At 37.8% G+C, this 5,253-nt stretch overlaps 1 long non-coding RNA gene across 1 annotated transcript; it reads left to right on the top strand.

The window, feature by feature from the left end:
• The first annotated feature begins 1,042 nt into the window (after window positions 1-1,042).
• LOC128655819 (uncharacterized) lies at window positions 1,043-4,620 on the top strand. Its single transcript, XR_008401919.1, has 2 exons — window positions 1,043-1,151; window positions 4,399-4,620. It is a non-coding gene; the product is annotated as an uncharacterized LOC128655819 (long non-coding RNA).
• The last annotated feature ends 633 nt before the right edge of the window (window positions 4,621-5,253 follow it).

The following is a 5,253-nucleotide window of genomic DNA, read 5'->3' as shown; positions in this document are numbered from 1 at the left end:
CATGTAATTGAATCTAGCGACTGTATTAAATGGGTACTGTCTCTAAGGTATGACAGTTGTCTCCTTGCTATGGGTTGAAGAATGCCATCTAACCATGCCCCCAAAGGCTCAAACAAAGAACTAACCCCCGAGACAATGGGTCTGCCCGGGGGCAGAGGATAGTTCTTGTGAACCTTGGGGACATGGTAAAAAATGGGAGTTAATGGATCACTGGGTACCAGATTATCAGCATCATTTTCTTTGAAAAGACCCAATGTGACTCCCTCACATACTAGTTGTTCTAGATCCTTTTTGTAATTGGTCAGGGAATTGCCTGCTAATCTTTTGTATACTTTATCATCTGACAATTGACGATGCGCCTCATGAAAATAATATTCTTTATCAACACAATACTGCCACCTTTGTCCGCATTTTTAATGACAATGTTGGAATTTTCCTGCAAAGATTTAATAGCAAGATGTTCCTTATATGACAAATTAAGGTGGCAGAATTGTTAATGGCTGTCTTCTCCAATTTAAAGTTATCTTCATGAACCATTTAGATAGTTAGATTTAATTTTTTGTGGGCGTAAAAGCTCTTGTGATGCCACATGCTCAGTGTGATCACTATATAAATCTGTAAGAGTGGCCACCATATGTGCATCAAAAAATGATAAATGAGAACTCTTATCTAAGGTATAATTGGAAGATAAACCTGTTTCATGATCAATTTCATTTGGCCTAGTTAATTAAAAAAAAAACCTTTTTAAAGCAAGTTTGTGAATAAACTTATTTATGTCTAACAGTGTGTTAAAACTAGAAAATGTACTAGACGGTGCAAACCCTAACCCCTAGATAGTACACTAGTTTCCTCCTTGGTTAAAATATGTTTAGAAAGATGATAATGCTAAAGTTATAACACTCAGTATTATTAGAAGGAATGTCGTCTATATGGAACAATCATGGTTAGTTCTTCTGCTGTTTTTCTTTTCCTTTTGGTTCTCCATCTTTTTCGTTTTCTCTGTTTTGCAGCGTGCTCGGTCGTGTTTTCGGACGAACCACCAATGGCCTCTTCTCCTGTACTCGTCTCTCCATAGGCTCCTGTAAAAAATCACAAGAAAGAGAGGGAGAGACAGAAAGAGAGGGTAGAGGAGAGGAAGAGCAGTTAAAAGAGTAAGAGGTGCCTAAAAAATAATATAATGTAGGTTGCGGCGATGTCAGAGACGGCAGATTAGGGGTTACTAAGTGTAAGATTAGGGGTTACTAAGTGTAAGATTAGGGGTGTTAGGTGTAGACATAAAATGTGTTTCCCCATAGGAACCAATGGGGCTGCGTTAAGGGGTTTTACGCTGCTTTTTGGCAGGTGACTTTTTTTCAGCCGGCTCTCCCCGTTGATTCCTATGGGGAAATCGTGCACGAGCACGTACGACCATCCCACCGCTGACTTAAGCAGCGCTGGTATTGGAGTGTGGTAAGGAGCAAAATTTTGCTCAACGCTCACTTCTTGTCTGGGGTGTAAAAACCCATAATACCAGCGCTGTCTGTAAGTGAGCGGTGAGCATAAACTGCTCGTTAGCACCGCACAGCTTCTAACGCAAAACTCGTAATCTAGGTGTTTTTTTGTTGTGCATTCACTATAAATTGTGTAACCTTTTGTCACTTGTTATGCGGATGAAGGGGACAAGATCTCCGAAAACGTTTCATTAAAGTATATTGATTACTTGTTCAAGAAGTCCTGTGAGTGCAATCTTTTGCTTGGATATATATACAATATCTCACAAAAGTGAGTACACCCCTCACATTTTTGTAAATACTTTATTATATCATTTCATGTGACAACCCTGAAGAAATGACACTTTGCTACAATGTAAAGTAGTGAGTGTACAGCCTGTATAACAGTGTAAATTTGCTGTCCCCTCAAAATAACTTAACACACAGCCATTAATGTCTAAACCGTTGGCAACAAAAGTAAGTACACCCCTAAGTGGAAATGTCCAAATTGGGCCCAAAGTATCAAAATGTTGTGTTGCCACCATTATTTTCCAGCACTGCCTTAACCCTCTTGGGCGTGGAGTTCACCAGAGCTTCACACGTTGCCACTGGAGTCCTCTTCCACTCCCCATTCACACCTGAGACCTTGTAACACTAACGAGTCACATGACACCGGGGTGGGAAAGTGGCTAATTGGGCCCAATTTGGACATTTCCACTTCGGGGTGTACTCACTTTTGTTGCCAATGGTTTAGACATTAATGGCTGTGTGTTGAGTTATTTTGAGGGACAGCAAATTTACACTGCTATACAGGCTGTACACTCACTACTTTACATGAAAAGATATAATAAAATATTTACAAAAATGTGAGGGGTGTACTCACTTTTGTGAGATACTGCATATATATATATTTATATTTATATTTATATATACTATACAGTACATGTATATATACAGGGAGTGCAGAATTATTAGGCAAATTAGTATTTTGACCACATCATCCTCTTTATGCATGTTGTCTTACTCCAAGCTGTATAGTCTCGAAAGCCTACTACCAATTAAGCATATTAGGTGATGTGCATCTCTGTAATGAGAAGGGGTGTGGTCTAATGACATCAACACCCTATATCAGGTGTGCATAATTATTAGGCAACTTCCTTTCCTTTGGCAAAATGGGTCAAAAGAAGGACTTGACAGGCTCAGAAAAGTAAAAAATAGTGAGATATCTTGCAGAAGGATGCAGCACTCTTAAAATTGCAAAGCTTCTGAAGCGTGATCATCGAACAATCAAGCGTTTCATTCAAAATAGTCAACAGGGTCGCAAGAAGCGTGTGGAAAAACCAAGGCGCAAAATAACTGCCCATGAACTGAGAAAAGTCAAGCGTGCAGCTGCCAAGATGCCACTTGCCACCAGTTTGGCCATATTTCAGAGCTGCAACATCACTGGAGTGCCCAAAAGCACAAGGTGTGCAATACTCAGAGACATGGCCAAGGTAAGAAAGGCTGAAAGACGACCACCACTGAACAAGACACACAAGCTGAAACGTCAAGACTGGGCCAAGAAATATCTCAAGACTGATTTTTCTAAGGTTTTATGGACTGATGAAATGAGAGTGAGTCTTGATGGGCCAGATGGATGGGCCCGTGGCTGGATTGGTAAAGGGCAGAGAGCTCCAGTGTGACTCAGACGCCAGCAAGGTGGAGGTGGAGCACTGGTTTGGGCTGGTATCATCAAAGATGAGCTTGTGGGGCCTTTTCGGGTTGAGGATGGAGTCAAGCTCAACTCCCAGTCCTACTGCCAGTTTCTGGAAGACACCTTCTTCAAGCAGTGGTACAGGAAGAAATCTGCATCCTTCAAGAAAAACATGATTTTCATGCAGGACAATGCTCCATCACACGCGTCCAAGTACTCCACAGCGTGGCTGGCAAGAAAGGGTATAAAAGAAGAAAATCTAATGACATGGCCTCCTTGTTCACCTGATCTGAACCCCATTGAGAACCTGTGGTCCATCATCAAATGTGAGATTTACAAGGAGGTAAAACAGTACACCTCTCTGAACAGTGTCTGGGAGGCTGTGGTTGCTGCTGCACGCAATGTTGATGGTGAACAGATCAAAACACTGACAGAATCCATGGATGGCAGGCTTTTGAGAGTCCTTGCAAAGAAAGGTGGCTATATTGGTCACTGATTTGTTTTTGTTTTGTTTTTGAATGTCAGAAATGTATATTTGTGAATGTTGAGATGTTATATTGGTTTCACTGGTAAAAATAAATAATTGAAATGGGTATATATTTGTTTTTTGTTAAGTTGCCTAATAATTATGCACAGTAATAGTCACCTGCACACACAGATATCCCCCTAAAATAGCTATAACTAAAAACAAACTAAAAACTACTTCCAAAAATATTCAGCTTTGATATTAATGAGTTTTTTGGGTTCATTGAGAACATGGTTGTTGTTCAATAATAAAATTAATCCTCCCTAATAATTCTGCACTCCCTGTATATATATATATATATATATATATATATATATATATATATATATATATATATATATATATATATATATATACATATATATATATATGTGTGTGTATATATTTCTGTATTTATGTGTGTGTGTATATATATATTTATGTGTGTATGTATGTGTGTGTGTGTGTATATATATATATATATATATATATATATATGTATATATATATATATATATTTATTTATGTACAGTATGTGTGTGTATATATTTCTGTTTTTATGTGTGTGTATATATATTTATGTGTGTATGTATGTGTGTATAAATCTGTGTGTGTGTGTATATATAATTATGTATGTGTGTCTAAGTATATACAGTATGTATGTATGGTAGTGTATGTGTGTAATTTCTTACTGATATACAGTATTTCTCATCTTTCTTCTTATCACACAGATAACAGAGTATACTTCATTTCACACAGAAGCAATATCTTCCATGGCCACTGACAGAGAATGTCCTTGTTCCATGACCTCGTATCTCATATAAGTCACATGACATTCCTGATGACATCATCCAATGACCCTCACAGAAATAGGACAGTTTCACAATAAAAAAACATGTAAAAGACAATGTATTAACCTTGTATCCTCAATACACTTGAATGCTTAATCCTTTGCACCTGTAAGCATATGTGTGCTTATTGTGTACGTCTATTTAAAAAGTATGTATGTATGTAAGTTAATGTGTATGTGCATATCTGTGTATGCCGGTGTATATATGTTTGTATGTATGTGAGTTATATGTGCAAATGTGTGTGCTGGTGTATATGTGTTTGTATGTATGTAAGTTATATGTGCATATGTGTGTGTGTGTGCTGGTGTATATGTATTTGTATGTATGTAAGTTAATGTGTATGTGCATATGTGTGGGTGCTGGTGTATATGTGCTTGTATGTATGTAAGTTAATGTGTGTGTGTGTGCTGGTGTATATGTGTTTGTATTTATGTAAGTTAATGTGTGTGTGCTGGTGTATATGTGTTTGTATATATGTGTGTTAATGTGCATGTGCATATGTGCTTGTGCTGGTGTATATATGTTTGTATATATGTGAGTTGTATGTGCATATGTGTGTGTGCTCGTGTATATATGTTTGTATGTGTGTGAGTTGTATGTGCATATATGTGTGTGCTGGTGTATGTATGTTTTGATGTGTGTGAGTTGTAAGTGCATATGTGTGTGTACTGGTGTATATATGTTTGTATGTGTGTGAGTTGTATGTGCATATGTGTGTGTGCTAGTTTATATATG

This window comes from Bombina bombina, chromosome 4 (genome assembly GCF_027579735.1).
Source record: "Bombina bombina isolate aBomBom1 chromosome 4, aBomBom1.pri, whole genome shotgun sequence".
NCBI lineage: Eukaryota > Metazoa > Chordata > Amphibia > Anura > Bombinatoridae > Bombina > Bombina bombina.
This window is presented reverse-complemented; position numbering and strand designations above follow the sequence as displayed.